The 18,372-nt window shown below is 38.2% G+C and overlaps 1 long non-coding RNA gene across 1 annotated transcript in view; it reads right to left on the bottom strand.

Moving 5' to 3' along the window:
• Positions 1-222: 222 nt before the first annotated feature.
• Positions 223-18,372, bottom strand: part of LOC115835142 — a 48,550-nt gene continuing 30,400 nt past the window's right edge. The window contains exons 2-3 of the long non-coding RNA XR_004030086.1: positions 485-659; positions 223-318 (exon numbers count right to left, since the gene is read on the bottom strand). This is a non-coding gene — a long non-coding RNA (uncharacterized LOC115835142). The remainder of the gene's footprint in view (positions 319-484; positions 660-18,372) is intronic.

Below are 18,372 nucleotides of genomic sequence, written 5' to 3'. Positions count from 1 at the left end.
CCATTAATTCATTAAAAACAAACAAAAAAATCAAAGCCTGGGCGCGGTGGCTCATGCCTCTAATCCCAGCACTTTGGGAGGCCAAGGTGGGTGGATCACCTGAGGTCAAGAGTTCAAGACCAGCCTGGCCAACGTGGTGAAACCCCATCTCTACTAAAAATACAAAAAAGTTAGCCAGGCGTGGTGGCAGGTGCCTGTAATCCCAGCTACTCGGGAGGCTGAGGCAGGAGAATCGCTTGAACCTGGGAGGCAGAGGTTGCAATATGTCGAGATCACGCCATTTACATTCCAGCCTGGGCAACAAGAGCAAAACTCCGTCTCAAAAAAAAAAAAAAAAAAAAAAAAAAAGATGAATAACATACTCTTATGTAACAGGTGAAAGTCTTAAAGAACTTAAAGGAAAGTCTTAAAGTGAAGTCTTAAAGGACTTCACGTGTGAATTCTCAGTGTAATGGAAAATACATTGGTTTAGGAATCAGATCACCTGGCTTCTAGTCCACTTCTGCAACTGTGAGATCTCAAGTAAACTACTGACTCCATCTGGGCCTCAGTTTCCTCCACTGTAAAGTGAGAGGTAATTGGAGGATCTCCAGAGTTACTTCTGGGTTTCATAGACTGTGCATCCTGGCAACCAGTTGCCTCTTCTGAGACCACCTGGCCTGGTAGGAAGAAAAACACAAAGAAATATATGAGTAAACATAATCATGCCTCCTTCTGCAACAGTAGCCATAAGTCTGCTTTCCACAGGACAAAGGAATGAGTAATAGTGCAGTCGAAATCTCATCTACTTCCCTCTTCCTCAAGAACCAAGGGGCTGCTCCAAACATCTTGAAATGCAACATAAAACACAAACAGACCACACCAGAGGCCAGCTCCAGGTTTTAACAGCACTTTGATGCTTGGCAGATTTCTCTGGATTTGTTTTTTAGGCTGACACACTGCGCCTCTCCGTTCACCCTGCAGCATTCTCTAACTGGGACTTCAGAAACCCATTAGGAAAAGGAGTGCAGGGTGTGGAGTAAGAGAAGGTTTGGATGAAAGGCTGGGAAATGCTCCCTCAGGGGAAGGGAAATCTGGCACCATCAATAACTTTAAGTCTATAAAATTATTTTCTTCTGGGACTAAAAGCTCACATGATACACTATATTTATCACTCACTGAATCTCATTGTCTTATTCAAAATTTCCACTTCCTATAGTTGACTTCTTTTGGCTCATGACCTGTCACATTTCTTTTATGGCTAGTATATTGAATTTCAACTATTAGCAGCCGTTTATTAAAAACAAAACACACCCACAGAAAACCAGGCAGACACAACTTGATTGATAACAAGTCTGTGCTTTCCTCTCCTACTTCTTTCAGGTTAGAGAAGTTGGAAAACCGCTAATGAGTCTTCTGTACCTTTTAAAGAAATGTCTTAGAGTAATCTTACAGTTAGGAGTTTCCTATATCAGGTAGAAATTAAATGCTTTGAAAGCTTCTAGTTTCAAAAAAGGTGGTGAACTAGCACAGGATATTGGCTTCCTCCCAAAGCCCAATCTTGAAGTGAGAGGAAGTTGCCAGATCCTGAAAATGAAGAGAAAAACCGTAGAAATTTTCGTGGTGAGGGTGGGAGACATGGTAAGGGTGAGACTGGGGGAGGGCAAAATGTCACAGACACTTTGGGTGTGATGAGTCATTTTATGTCAGCTTGACTGGACCAAGGACGCCCTGACATTTGATCAAACATTATCCTGGGTTTGTCTGTGAGGATGTTTCTGGATAAGGTTGGCATTTGAATTGGTAGACTGAGTAATGCAGATTGCCTTTCCTAATATGGGTGGGCCTCATCTAATCAGTTGAAGGCTTGGCTAGAACAAAAAGACTGAGAAAGAGGAAAATTCTTCTGCTGGACTATTTGAGCAGGAACATCAGTCTTTTTCTACCTTTGGATTTGAACTAAAACATCAGCTCTTCCTGGGCTTTGAGCCTGCCAGCTTTCAGACTGGAATTTACGCCATCAGCTCTCCTGGTTCTCAGGTCTTTGGACTCAGACTGGAATGACACTTCGGCTGTGCTGGGTCTTCAGTTGCTGACTACTGACCTTGAGACTTCTTGGCCAGCCCCCATAATCCTGTGAGCCAATTAGTCTCCTGTTGGTTTTGTTTCTCTGGAGAACCTTGGCTAACATATTAGAGTTGTGCCTGGAAAGTGCTTGCCAGTTGGTTTCTTTCTTTCCTTCATATTTATCTGGATGGATCACTGCCCATCACATTGACCCTATAGGACAGGAAAATAGTTATGCTTCTCAAAGGCAACAGAATAAGATCCTAGATCCTGACTAGGATAGTAAATAGAGATTTGCTGGGCAGGCCACTCTGAGGATTCCCTTACCAAAACCTTTTTAACATTCCATTTTACCTCCTCTACTGGTTACTTACCTCTTTGCATTTGTTTTTTTTAGCAGTTGTTCTAGGGATTGCATATGCATCCTTAACTTATCACTTAGAGCTAATATTGCATGAAATACAAGAGCAATATGCAATATGAGAGCAATGTCCTACTGATGCTTTGGGCTTAGAGATTACCACAGAGAAAGACAGCCTCTGAAAAGAGCAGTGCCTGAGTGGAGGTTCTGGGCATTACTACATACCTAGGAATTATAGCAGAATGCAACATTACCCTGAAGTGCTTAGAAGCGTGCCCCTTTCTCAACTCACTTGGGGTCTATACAATCTAGGCATTTGACTCTCCTCCAAGGTATATACGAACAGTAATGGTAGCTGATAGCATTTCAGAAGAAAAAAAAAAAGAGAGAATTCTGAGGAACACAAATATCAGTAAAGAAAGGCAAAAACTGAACAACATATACCAGAGGAAGAAGAGTTAAGGGTCTGGGAAGAACAGGAATATAAATAAATGTAATTAATATTTTCAAAGTTCTAATAAAGGATGTTGGAAACAAGAAGCAGATATAAATTATGAATAGGAGCCAAATGGAAATACAGGGTAGAAAAAATATAATAGTTGAAATAGAGAGTTCAGTGGGATGAAAGTATTTTTTCTTCCTTTCATTTCTTTAAAATATGTGACTGTTTAAAGCAAAAATTAGAGTAATCTTTTTGGGGTTTATAATGTATTGAGATATAATATGTATGTAACAATAGCACAAAGGCTGGGAGCGGACAGATGGAATTATACTGTTGCAATATGCTCTTATATTTCAGGCAATATTAGCTCTAAGTAATAAGTTAAGGATACATATACAATCCCTAGAACAACTGCTAAACAAAAAATGCAAAGAGGTAAAGCTAAGTAGCCAGTAGAGGAGATAAAATGGAATGCTAAAAAATATTCAGTCATTCGGGTGCGGTGGCTTATGCCTGTAATCCCAGCCCTTTGGGAGGCCATATAAAATCCAAGTTTCTACTTTATGAAACTAGAAAAAGAAGAGCAATTAAACCCACCGTAAATATAAAGAAAGAAATGCTGGGGATAAGAGAAGAAATCAATCACATGGAAAATAGAAAAATAATAGAGACAACTAACAAAATCAAAAATTGGTTATTTTGGAAGATTAATGAAGTGAAACATATGTCCACAAAAAGACTTTACAAGAATGTTTATAGCAACTTTATTCATAATAGACAATAACTGGAAACCAATGTCTATGAATAGAAGAATAGATAGATCAATGTGGTATAGTCATACAATGGTATACTACTGAACAATACAAAGGAAAGAACTGTTAGAACACACAACAACGTGGATCAATGTCTCAGACATGCTGAGCAAGAAGCAAAACAAAAGGGAGTAGATACTTTATGATCCCATTTATATGAGGCCAAGAACAGGAAAACAGACAAAAATCTATGGTGAAAAAAATAAAATATAAGAAATGGCTGCCGGTGGGAAGGTGGTTGACAAAAGAACTTTCTGGGATCATGGAAATGCCTTATATCTTGATAGCTGTGTGGTTGGATGGGTGATTTCATTTACTACTACTCATCAAATTGCAGTTAAAATCTGTGCATTTCACTTCTGAAGATTGTATATGAAAAAGAACTGTAAGCAAACATTAAACTTATTATGAAGTTTGCTTATTGAAGTAGTAATGGTTAGCAAAAGAGTAAATATATTGAGGATAATGGGAGCCAGATTTCCCATTGTTGGAGTTATAAACACAGCAAGAAGGATGAGTAGAATGTGCCCTGTGTTGTTGAATTGAGATTAGGGGTATCAGTCTGAACATCAGTATAATAAAATACATTATATATTATATATATTTCCTAGCCACTGTCGCCTGAAAAGACCTAAAAGCCATGCCACATCAGTGGCAATGATTCTATCTAATGCCCAGATCTTGGTTTCTAAATACCACCTTCCATTAAAAGAAATCAGAGTTCTTTGGAGAAAAGGTTGATTCCAGGGCTGGGGCAGAAGTCAACAACGAGCCTAGAACATCTTGTTTGTGCCAGAAAGTCAGGAAGTGCTTGTCGAGTAATGAGGATATGTTAAAACCATATTGGAGCTAGCCTGAAGTGGCTGTCACAGGCCAAATCTATTATAATTTTATAATTGAATAGTAATAAATTAAACTTATTTGACAAAATGAAAATCCATCAATCCATATTGATATTATCAGTCAATGAATAAATAAATAAATACAGGTAAAGAACAAGCTCTTCCTTACAACAGAAGGAATGCTGGAGTTAGAAAATTATCAATGGGTGCTAAAACTGAAAAGTGAAAATTTAGGGAAGAAAATAACATTTACATTGTCTCAAAGGATCTTGCAAAATATTACTTATTAGTTACAAAGGTGAAAATACTACCCTTACAGTGGAGAAATATGGTACTTTTCACCTTACATCAAGAAACTTTAGACAAACTCAAATTGAAGAATATTCTACAAAATAACTGATCTGTCCTCTTCAGAAGAGTCAAGGTTAAGAAAAAAAGCTGAGAAACTGTTCCAAATTAAAGGAGGTTAAAGAGATAAGCCAGCACAGCACAATGCATGATCCTGGACTGGATACTGGTTTGGGAGAGCAGAATAGCTCTGTGCCCAGTACTGGGACAAATGTTACCATTTGAATATGCAATGTAGGTTACATAATATCCAGATTTTGATAATGGAACTGTGACATATAAAAGAATGTTTGTGTTTTTAAGGAAATAGACATTGAAATATTTAGGGATAAAGGGGCTGATATCTCCAGCTTACTCTCAAATGATTAAAAATGCATACATATAAATAGATAGAAATAGAAAGTAATGAAGCAAATGGGGCAAAATAATAAATGGTTAATAAATCTAGGTAAAGAGAATATGGGCATTTCTTGCACTATTCTTTCAACTTTTCTTTAAATTTGAAATTGTATCAAAATTATAAGTTACCAACAAAATCCATTGGGAAAGGATTGTTTAGTAGAGGCAATTGAAATAGTGAGGAGTTAAAGGCAACCATAAGTCTCTTCCCAAGGAACGAATAGTTATGGCAGACACAAATAATGGAATACAATGCAGAGTCAGAATTTTTAAATTATTTATCTATCTATCTATCGTCTGTCTATCTGTCATCTATCTTATTTATCAATCAATCAATCAATCTATAAATGACAACATGACTAAATCTCGAAAATATATTTTTGCATGAAAAAGTAATTAATATAATGAGATCCACAGCTAAATATGATTTGTGTACATTAATCACATATATGCAATAATATCATGATATTTACAGGTATGGACCTAACTAAGAACATAAATTAGATACCCAGGAGTGGGTGCTTATGGGAGAGAAATGAGTGAAAGTCAGGCTGGAAGAATAAAAGGAGAAAATAATAAAGTAAAATAACATAAGAAAGGAGCCTTGCGAGGGATGATGATGATAATATGACATGGACAGAAAAATATGATTAAGTTAAATATTTGCCACTGGTGTCCCAAAAATAGGAGTTGGTGGAAGAAAGGAAACAAAATGTGGAGTCCCTTTCAAGATGCCATTTAGACTCAGGTTTTTATTTGATTCATTCAGAAAACACATACTTGCCTGTGCACCAGGCACCTTGCTAGATGCTGAGAAAATAGTTTGAACGAGATAGGAACTAGGAACATCTTACAGTCCAGGAAACTAACCCCAGTGAGTGTTAGTATGTCACTGGAGAAGGCCAAGAATGGTATTTGCAATGAGGAAAGCTCAGAATAACTACCTTTTGCTGAGTTTGCCCAATTAATTCTGCTTCTATGAATGAATCATAGGAAGCCACTTTACCATTTCCCTTCAATTTATGCCTCCTTGCTATTTGGAGAATTTCCTTTAATTCCTGTTCTCTATAATGTATTATCAATTTTGTTTTGACTAACTTGATCTGTTAAACTAGCCCTATGCACTGTTAAGAGTAATCCTCATAATTGTGAAGCCCATCTATACCATTCATTGGTCCCTTGTTACTGTCCTTTTCTGTAATACTTGGTAGACATGTCAGGCCCTTCCTATGAAAAGCATAGGCTCTTTCTGCTCCCCTCAGGCCTATCGTAATACTTTGCATTTGTTACACCCTGTTATATTGAATTAATAAATAAAGATATGCTAAATTAACTCAGGAGCAATCTAGTTGGGACATCTTGACTCTTGGGTTTCTACCCAAGTATCTAATCAGTGCTATTGTACTTTAGAAGAAAAAAAATTTGTTAAGCATTTTTACAAACCTTAACATGAATTACTATACATTTTCTTTAGTCATTGGCAGTTCAGGATCCAACTAGTGAGAAATATATTTTCCCACAGATGGTCTAGGACGCAAACCACATTGTTCATACTTTTGAAAAACATAAAGAAACAATAAAAATAAGATATTGCAAGAGCTTTGAAGTGCGTGGGTCACAATGGCAGGTTCCTTTGTTGAGCAGCGGGTTTTCCGAATGCCACTCAGCTAGATTCTTATCATACATTTCTGAGCAGGAGACAATGAAAATGACCCAGCGTGAATAAAAGAACAGATGAGAAATGTGCTGTGATAAAGGCTGAAAAGGAGGCAGGCAAGTGCCTGGGTCCTCATTGAAAACAAATAACCCGAGGTGGGGAGAGAGGCTCGCTTTATCTTTGGCATTCTTTTTATAGCTCTGATCTGGAATTGTTTTCCCTTGAAAATGAATGGAGTGCCAGGGAGAGCTGCTTGATCTTATTCTCTGGCCTTTTCATTGCACTGTGCAGCCATTTTAATGAGTTATTTCTCACAGTCGCCCTACCAGGCAGGTCATCATCAATATCCTTGTTTTCCAGGCAGAGCCTAAGTGAAGCCACGGCTGAGGGTGATTCAGTAATGGGTCTTAATTATGTGAGGTTCATGTGGCTGAGGATGGCGAGCAGCTGTTTTGGGGAGTCTCTCTTGAGTTCAGAGGAGAAGGTATGAGCAGAGCTGGGGCAGGGGCAACATTACAGAAAAAGGAGTTCTGGACTAGGAGAGTGTTCCCTGCATTATCATGGAGGTTTCTGAGAAGAGGAATCTCGCTTCTGCCTCTTGGTTTGTACTGCCAAAGCATCTACTAGATGCTATAGATGTACATCTCCCAGAAAATAAATGCTCAGTTGGTCGATTGATGAATGATATGAATAACTCTTTATGTAGGGATATTTCAACCAAAGTTAGGGACAGATTGATCCGGTCCAACTTGATCTACCAAGAAGAAAAGACCAAATGAGTCTATGAGGTCACTGGCATTTCTTAGTGCATAAGTAGCACTTATCTGCCATTAGCTCTGTTCAATTTAATTCAAAGTGCAGTCAAGTTAATGCTTTTGATCATCTGCTACATGGAAGGTGATAGACAAGGCTCTGGGTGGATTGCAGAAATCAATCAATTATGGCTCCTACCTCATAAAGTGAAAGGTAGAGTGGGAGAGAAAGAAATGCATGCAACTTCTTACAATACAGGTATCTGAGAATATGAGAAGTGCTATCTTAGAAATTCAATTAGTTGATGAGACTATGGAAGAGGAAATGAAGAATTCCAGTTTGGGCATCAGGAGTGAAGAAGGGATAATAACTACACATATTAACATTACTATGTGCCATGCAGATGATAAGTGCTTTACTTGAATTATTTTATTTAATGCTTACAACTGTATACAATAAGTACGAACGCGATTTTCATTTTATTCATGATCATGTGGAAGCAGAGAGCAGTTAAGTAACAGACTAGCAAGCAGCAGAGGCAGAATTGAACTAAGGCTGTCCGACAGCTCTTAAGCTAAGTTTAAAGAAAATGCATGGATTTAGCACAGGTTATATTCCAGTCTCTGGGTTAGGTGTTTAATATAGATTATTTATTTACTTCTATAAATAACTCTAAAAATTATATTATCTCCCTTTGACACATCTGAGATTCAAAGAGCTTAAATGACTTGATCAAGATACATGGTTAATAAATATCAAAAGGCGCTTTCCTGCCCAGACTGGTGTGGCCTCATGCTGTGTCATTTCCACTCTCCACAAGGCTGCTTCAAGTAGAAAATAGCCAATGCTTCCTCAAGACCTCAGGAACCCCAGGCAGCCAGCCACGTCCAGCTGAAGGCAATTGAGAGATCTCAGGCACAGTCTCTTAAAAGCCTCCAGCCCCCTGTAGGTTCAAGCCCACGGATAAACTGCCATCTGAAGCCCTGCAGCATCCACGAACTCAGGTAGAGCTTTCAGCCCTTTGGAACTGGTCATGTTGTCCCCAGGGTGGTTGTATTAGTTATCTATTGCAGTGTAACAAATTACAGCAAGTTTAGTGGTGTAAAACATACATTACTATCTCATGGTTTCAGCATTCAAGCATCTGGCCATGGCTTAACTAGGTCCTCTGCTCAGAGTCTCATAAGGCACAAAGTATTGGCCAGTTGCATTTTCATCTGGAGCTTGGGCTCCACTTCCAAGCTCATGTAGGGTATTGGCAAAATTCAGTTCCTCCCAACGGTAGGACTGAGGTCCTCAAGTCCTAGATGCTGCCTCCCTCCAGAGGCAGTTGACAGCATGGCTTTTTGCTTTTTAAAAGCCTGCAGGAGAGCATCTATTATGGACTGAATGTTTGTGTTCTCCCCCAAATCTGTATGTTGAAATCCTAAACCGCAATGTGATCGTATTAGGAGATACGGCCTTTGAGAGGTTATTAGGCCATGAGGATGGAGCCCTCATTTATGGGATTAGTGCCTCTGTATAAGGAACTCCAGAGAGCTCTTTAGCTCTCTTTCTGTCGTTTGAGAAGGCAGCTGTCTACAAAACAGGAAGAGAGCTGTCACCAGAACCTAACCATGCTGGCACTCTGATTTTGGACTTCCAGCCTCCAGAACTGTGAGAAATAAGCTTCTATTGTTTACAAATCACTCTGTCTCTGATACTTTGCCATGGCAGCTCCAAGGGACTAAGGCAGTGCCTCTTTCCTGAGGAAGGACACATGGCCTCCTTTAAGGACTTTCATTTGATTAAGTCAAACCCTTGCAAGATAACCTCATGTTTGGTTCACTCAAAATCAAATTATTTGGGACCTCAATTACATCTGCAAAATCTCTTCATTTTTTGCAATATAATGTGGACTAATCACAGGAATGATATCCGACCCTATTCACAGGACTTGCCAACACTCACAGGGAGGGAATTATGTACAGCAAGTACACCATGGAGCAAGAATTTGAGGATCGTCTTAGAATTCCACCTGCCATGAGGCAAGAATTTGAGAATCGTCTTAGAATTCTGCCTGCCATGTGAAACTCATTCCTAGCACCGTGGATGCTTTGGTCTCCTTCCAGCTAAAACAGGACCTCCTTATCTGGGCAGAGCCAGAGAAGAGTCTATATATTAGCCACATACATTTTGGAATTGCCTGTCTCCATTTCCTTTTGTGCAGGGGTCACACACCACCCATCAGTGAGTTTTGGCCATGGGTCAGCATTTCTGATGAAAGATTTCATGGGAAAAGGATGACATTTATGTCCAAAGTTGATTTGGTGGTCAGCTTTGGTGATTATCTTTTAATTATCTCTGCTTCCCCTCTCCCCCATTGTTGTTGACAGTCAAGACTTAGTTGTGCATATTATTTATTGAAAGAGCTAAAGAGGAAAAGGCCAAGGCTGAAGCCTAATAACTGAGAGGAAACAAGTCAGAAGACATCTAAATGTCAATTGATGGAATTGGCTTCTTGACTTGAAGATTATATCTTTAAACAGTCTTGGGAAACACCATTTTAATTCAACAAAGGAGTTCTTATAAATACAATTTAATTGCTTTTTCAAGGATTGTCTATTGAGACCCCACATTAGGTTTTGTTTTGTCTTGTTCTGTTTACCATTTTCTTGCATGCACACTTAGCCCCAAAGGGACTGGACAATAAAAGAAGGCTAAGCCTGCAACACTAAGCACATTTGTAAGAAAGTAATTTAGGGAAAGCAGTTTTCAATCTCATTCAAAAGTGTCCAATATTTCAATATTCCTAGACATTTCTTTCCATAGCAGTGCCAAAATAGAGACAACTTTTGCCCTGTAGTCAATTCTGATGATGAGCCAGCTTTTATTGAATCAAAAAGCCCCAATACTCCCACCACAACTCTGATCAAAATCTGATCCTTAGAATGTCGTTAAGACTGAATAGGAGTTTTATTTCTACCATCCTCCACTGCTTTATTGATTAACTCTGCTCAGAACACAATCAGCTCACAAAGGCTCAGCTCCTAGAATTGGATGAGAAAGGTTTTTTACCAGAGAGAAGGGCAGAGGGATTTTTGTGGACTTGACATCTGGGGCCCAGACTGGGACCACTGTGAGCCTGGAATATTCTTTCAGTCCTCCCCTCCTCATCATCCACCCATTTAAAACAGCCTCAAACTTGAAAGTCCTGATTACTTCAAATATCTTCCTGGGTCTGTAATGAAGATGCTTATAAATATTACAAAAGATTTATCACTTTGGTGTGAAATTCTCTGATACCGGCAGGGAGTTTTTAAACACAACTGGCAACAAGAAGCATATGGTCAGAGATTCAAGTTACTGCTTTCTTTCTTTCTTTTTTTTTAATTGTTGTCTGCCAAGGACAATATATTTTTTTCCCTTCTTCAAAATAAACATTGTGCAGGAATGTGCCTCAGCAAATGGATGGGGCTCTATTATATTTCATGCAGCTTTCTAAACAATTTTCAACCCTGGGCTGGTCTGGTGTCAAACAGAAGGCAACCAACAATAGCAAAATCCCATTAAAGCCAAGAAGGTTCCTTCCTGAGGTGAGCCTGGCCAGAAATAGTCATCTTGGCTCATTCTCCAGTTTGGCACCGGGGACTAATAATGCACGGTCTCCTAATGGAAATTATCTAATTTCATCCAAGAGCTCCTCCAGAGAGAGCCGGGCTGACGCACTAACAGTCAATATAACAACATTCTTCTTGAAGTGCTGAACAATAGGCCTTTGGAGAGACTGTGATAAACCACGTCAGACTCCGGACAAACACGAGTGTAAAAATAGGCATCAGAGGCATTGACACAGCCACCTAATTTCTCAGGAGGGAGGCCTACAGAGGAGGGATTGTTCAGAATGCTTGTTGAGAATACTTCATCAGAAGCAGTGGGAGAAGGATAGTGAAGAAAGAAAGAAAAGGGATGGGGAGACAGATAAAAAGACTGAATAAGATCAAGAATGGGGAAAAATAAGAAAATGATAAATGAAAGAGAGGAGTTAATTCTTCATCTATGGTACAACTGTCCATGGTCTGCTAATATAAATCAAACTTTGGGTGTGATTCTCATTAACATCATGGGGCTGTTTTTCAAATGCTCTGTGCAAAGAACAGCCAGCAGGAAGTAATGCTCCATTTAAGGAGATATATACATATATATATATGTATGTAACTCACATATGTATATAGGAGTTCTGTGAATTTACCACTTTTCTAAGACCAACAGAATCATCCTGAGGCATACATTTGGTTTTAAGTTTCCTCATGTTATTACTTGTTTTCTGATTTTTTTTTCTTTTTTTTTTTTGAGACAGAGTCTCGCTCTGTCGCCCAGGCTGGAGTGCAGTGGCACAATCGCGGCTCACTGCAAGCTCCGCCTACCGGGTTCACGCCATTCTCCTGCCTCAGCCTCTCCGAGTAGCTGGGACTACAGGCGCCCGCCACCACGCCTGGCTAATTTTTTTTTTTTTTTGTATTTTTAGTAGAGACGGGGTTTCACCATGGTCTCGATCTCCTGACCTTATGATCCGCCCGCCTCAGCCTCCCAAAGTGCTGGGATTATAAGCGTGAGCCACCGCACCCAGCCGTTTTCTGAATATTTTTAACCTCCTCTAAATTTTAAGCTTCTCAAGAGTAGGAACTGGCTTGTGTCTATAATGATTATCCACATCAAGACAATAAGTATCAGTCAAAACTGTTCATTGGTTGATTATTCGTTGAGCCTAATAGTCTTGAAACATCAGAAAGTCTCTCATGAGTGGGTATTCCAAGAAATAAATTTCTCCAAAATGGGTAATTTCAAGGCCCAAATCCATGTCAACACCTCCCTGATTCTGTACCCACTACCACCTTCCTACTTCCCTTCCCCACCAACAAGCTAGAAAATGGCGTAGGTTCTGGAATACAGAATGGCTTCCCTAGAACACAGGGCCTAAGATAGACCACAAGACATTCTCCTTGGGCCCAACATGTGAATTTGCAACTCTAGGCTGATGCAAGAGAACGTGTTCTAGCTGCATTCACACCACTGGAATAATATTCACAGTCTGAATCAAGATAGTGGCTCAAGCACGTGCCTGCTTTCCCTGCCCAAACCCCAATCCAGATATATATTCAAAATACAGATAACGCTGTGTCTTGGGAGGGAAATTCTGTGTCTGGGGGATAGCAGAGTGAAGAGCCTACTTCTTTAGATATGCTTTTGTACATTTTCAAGGTTGAACTCTGTGAATGTAACACTATTCAAAAATTTAAAATTAAGTTTAAATAAGCTAGTATTAGTGTATCAATATAAAGTAAAATGGAATTTAAGGCCAAATGCATAAAAGGAAAAATGAGACATATTTATACTGATTAAAAGTATAGTTCATGGCCAGATGTGGTGGCTCACGCCTGTGATTCCAGCACTTTGGGATGCCGAGGTGGGTGGATCACGAGGTCAGGAGTTCAAGACTAGCCTGGCCAACATGGTGAAACACTGTCTCTACTAAAAATACAAAAATTAGTCAGGCATGGTGGGCGCCTGTAATCCCAGCTCCTCAAGAGGCCAAGGCAGGAGAATCGCTTGAACCTGGGAGGCGGAGGTTGCAGTGAGCTGAGATTGCACCACTGAACTACAGCGTAGGCAACACGAGTGAAACTCCATCTCAAAAAAAAAACAAAAAAACAAAATAAAAAAGTACAGTTCACTAAGAAGTCACTTAACTTCATGAATGTAACAACTTCAAAATATACAAAACTGATAGAAATATAAGGAGAATCTAATGATGCACAAAAAATAAGACTACACAAAAAGAAGGTATTATATAGTAATAGCATTTGAATAACATACACATATCTCATAGATATATGTAAAACTTGGTATTCAACAGAGACAACACATTTTAAAAAATATACAGAAATTTACAAAATCAGTTCATATGTTAAGCCACAGAGAAAATATCAAAAAATTCCAAAGTAAACGGGGTCATGCAAGTTGCATTCTCTGAGTGCAATGCAATAAAATGGAAATTAACGAAATTGCTAGCCACATAAACACACACATATAAATCTGTCCACTTGGAAGTATAAAATATCCCTCTACGTTCTTGGGTATAAAAGCAAAGCAAAACTATTTAGAAATAAGTTATGAGAACTCTTATCAAAATAAATGGGACATAATCAAAGCAATACTCAGAAGAAATTTTGCAGTTTTAAAATGCATTTTTCTTAGAAAATAAAAGGTTGAAAAATAATGAAAGCATTCAACTTAGGAATAATAGCAATAACAAAATTAATAAAGATAAAAAAGAAAAAATAGAAAATATTATGTGCACATATATTAAACCATTTTAAAAGGAAAATATTGTGTATCCTTGGGATTTCTTTTGTAGAATACATTAAACTGGATAGATATTGTCAGATATTTATTTAAATAAAGTATTGGCCAGGTGTGGTGGCTCACGCCTGTAATCCCAACACTTTGGGAGGCCAAGGCAGGCAGATCACGAGGTCAGGAGATCAAGACCAGCCTGGCCAACATGGTGAAACACCATTTCTCCTAAAAATACAAAAATTAGCTGGATGTGATGGTGCATGCCTATAATCCCAGTTACTCAGGAGGCTGAGGCAGGAGAATCGCTGGAACCCGGGAGTTGGAGGCTTCAGTGAGCTGAGATCATACCACTGCACTCCAGCCTGCGTGACAGATTGAGACTCCATCTCAAAAAATAAAAATAAAAAAGTATCAGTAAAGATGATTTCTGGTGTGTTTTGCATAAAATATTGCTAGGATTAGATTACAACACAAGTAAAGGATTTGACGCAGTGCTTGTACCGGAATAATTACTATTTAGCTGCTATTATTACCATTAAATATCTTTTTGTGACAGGAAAATCATAGAAGTTCACTTTAGTGTTAAAAAAATTTTTTTTTAAGTTTACTGGCATAAAACCTGCTTTCCTATTGTCTTTCTGTCATTTGCTCCATTAATGGTTACCTTACTCCTTGTCTCTACTCCCCCAATCTTAAAACCTGAATCAGTGTACTCTTTTTCATACAGGACACATTTTCAAATATATGGTCAAGTAGGATGGGCCATTACACATGTGCATACTTTTCACTTCTCTTACAAGGTGAAACATTCCCAACTGTTTATCTTTCCTTACTTAAGTGAAAAGGAATCTAGGTCTTCCACCTTCTTTTGAAAAATATTTTATTTTTTTATGGATACATAATGGATATACATATGGATGTACATGTGGTAATGTAATATCTTAATATAATTTGTAAAGACCAAATCAGTGTAATTAGGGTATCCATCACCTCAAATATTTGTCTTTTCTTTATGCTAACAACATTCAGATTATTCTCTTCTAGCTATTTGAAATATACAATGGTGTACTGTAAACTGTAGTCACGCTACTCACCTATCAAACACTAGGTCTTATTTCCTATGTCAAACTGTGTATTTATACTCATTAATCAACCTCTCTTCATCTGCTCCTACTCACTACCTTTCCCAGCCTCTGGTAACCACCAATTTACTCTCTATCTTCATGAAATTCAACGTTTTTCCTCCCACATATGAATGAGAACATATGATATTTGTCTTTCTGTGCTTGACTTACTTCACTTCACATAATGACCTTCAGTTCCATCCATGTTGCTGCAAATGACAGAATTTCAATCTTTTTATGGCTGAATAGCATTCCACTGTTTATATATATACCACATTTTTTTTATCCATTCATTCACTGATGGGCACTTAGGTTGATTCCATATTTTGGTTATTGTGAATAATGCTGCAACAGACCTAAGAGTGCAAACATCTCTTCAATATACTGATTTCATTTCTTTTAGATATATGCCCAGTAGTGGAATTGCTGTATCATATGGTAGTTCTATTTTTAGTTTTTTGAGGAAACTCAATACAATCGTTATACTGGCTGTACTAATTTACATTCCCAAACACAGTGTATGAGAGTTCCCATTTCTCCATATCCTTGCTGGCATTCATTATTCCTCGTATTTTTGATAAAAGGCATTTTAACTGGGGTGAGATGATATCATATTGTGGTTTTGGTTTGCATTTCTCTGATAATTCGTGATGTTAAGCATTTTTTCATACACCTGTTGGCCATTTGTATGTTTTCTTTTGAGATATTTGTGTTTAGATCTTTTACCCATTTAAAAATTGGATTATTTGTTTTTTGCTACTGTGTTGTTTGAGGTCTTTATATATTCTGGCTATTCAATCCCTTGTCAGATGGATAGTTTGCAAATATTTTCTCCCATTCTTTTTTTTTTTTTTTTTGAGACGGAGTCTCGCTCTGTCACCCAGGCTGGAGTGCAGTGGCGCAATCTCGGCTCACTGCAAGCTCTGCCTGCCAGGTTCACGCCATTCTCCTGCCTCAGCCTCTCTGAGTAGCTGGGACTACAGGCGCCCGCCACCACGCCCGGCTAATTTTTTGTATTTTTAGTAGAGACGGGGTTTCATCGTGGTCTTGATCTCCTGACCTCATGATCCGCCTGCCTCGGCCTCCCAAAGTGCTGGGATTACAATATTTTCTCCCATTCTATGGGTTATATCTTCACTTTGTTGATTATTTCCTTTGCTGTGCAGAAGCTTTTTAACTTGATAATCCTGTTTCTTGATTTTTGTTTTAGTTGCCTGTGCTTTTGAAGTCTTACACAAATAATCTTTGCCCAGGCAAATGCCATGGAGCATTTCCCCAATATTTTCTTTGAGTAGTTTTATAGTTTCAAGTCTTAGATTTAAGTCTTTAATGGATTTTGTTTGTGTTTTGTATATGAGGAGAGATAGGGCTCTAGTTTTTTTCTTCTACATATGGTTATTCAGTTTTCCCAGAACCATATATTGAAGAAATTGTCCTTGCCTCATTGCATGTTCTGGGCACCTTTGTTGAAAATGAGTTGGCCATAAATGCATGAATTTATATCTAGGTTCTTTATTGTGTTCCATTAGTCTACGTATCTGTTTTTATCCCAATACCATGATGATTTACTTACTATAGCTTTGTAGTATATTTTGAAATCAGGTTGTGTGATGCTTCCAGCTTTCTTTTTTTCACTCAGGATTGCTTTGGGTATTGGGGGTCTTCTGTGGGTCCATATAAATTTTAGGATTCTTTTTTCTATTTTTGTGAAAAATGTCATTGGTATTTTGACAGGGATTGCATTGAATCGGTAAATTGCTTTGAGTAGAATAGTCATTTTAACAATACTAATTCTTCCAACCCATAAACTAGAATGTCTTTCCATTTTTGCATTTCCTTTTCCATTTCTTTCTTCAGTATTTTATAGTTTTTCTTGTAGAGATCTTTACTTCTTTGATTAGATTGAGTCCTAAGTATTTTATATTCTTTGTAGCTATTGTAAATGGAATTACTTTCTTGATTTCTGGGATATATAGGTGCTACTGATTTTTGTATGTTGATTTTGTATCCTGCAACTTTACTGAATTTGTTTATTAGTTCTAATCCTTTTTTGGTGGAGTCTTTAGGATTTTCTAAGTATTAAGATCATGTCAACTGTGAACAAGGCTAATGTGACTTCTTTCTCTCAATTTAAATATGCTTTATTTTTCTCTTTTGCCTAATCGCTCTGGCCAGGATTTCCAGTACTATGTTGAATAAAAGTGGTGAAAGTCGGCATCCTTGACTTGTTGCAGATCTTAGAGGAAGGGCTTTCAATTTTTCCCTGTTCAGTATGATCAGTTAGCTGTGGATTTGTCAATGTGACCTTAATCACTTTGAAATATGTTCCTTCTATACCTAGTTTGTGGGTTTTTTTCTCATAAAAGGATGCTGAATTTTATTAAATACTTTTTCAGCATCTATTGAAATGACTATACGGTTTTAGTCCTTGGTTCTGTTAATATGATGTATCATATTTCTTGATTTGCATGTGTGGAACCGTACTTGTATCCCTGGGATGACTCCCACTTGATCACAGTGAATGTTCTTTTTGATGAGTTGCTGAATTCAGTTTGGTGGTTTTTGTTAAGAATTTTTGCATCTATTTTTATCAGTAATATTAGTCTACAGTTTTCTTTCTTTTTGTGTCCTTGTCTGATTTTAGTATCATTTTAGTATCAGGGTAACGCTGGCCTCACATAATGAGTTTAGAAGGATCCCCTCCTCTTCAACTTTTTTTGAAGAATTTGAATAGAATATTTGGTATCAGTTTTTCTTTAAATGTTTGGTTGAATTTGGTAGTAAAGCCATCAGGTCATGGCTTTTTTAAAAAACATTTTTTTTAATAGAGGCAAATCCTTGCTCTTTTGCCCAGGCTGGAGTGCAGTGGTGTGATTATAGCTCACTGCAGCCTCGAATTCCTTGGCTGGAGTGATCCTCCTGTCTCAGCTTCCCAAGTAGCTAGGACTACAGGCATGCACCACCAAACCCAGCGATTTTTTATTTTTATTTTTTGTAGAGATGGGTTCTTGCTGTGTTGTGCATGCTGGTCTTGAACTCTTGGCCTTAAATGATCCTCCTGCCTTGGCCTCCCAAAATGCTGGGATGACATGCATAAGCCACCATGCCTAGCCTGGGCTTTTCTTTGTTGGGAGACTTTTTTATTAAGGCGTCTATCTCATCACTTGTTATTAGTTTGCTGAGGTTTTCTCTTTCTTCATGGTTCGATCTTAGTAGGTTTTATGTGTCCAGGAATTTATCCAGTTCTTC

This window comes from Nomascus leucogenys, chromosome 5, assembly GCF_006542625.1.
Source record: "Nomascus leucogenys isolate Asia chromosome 5, Asia_NLE_v1, whole genome shotgun sequence".
Classification (NCBI taxonomy): Eukaryota; Metazoa; Chordata; class Mammalia; order Primates; family Hylobatidae; genus Nomascus; species Nomascus leucogenys.
Note: the sequence above shows the minus strand (reverse complement) of the source record. Positions and strands in the feature narration are given on the sequence as shown.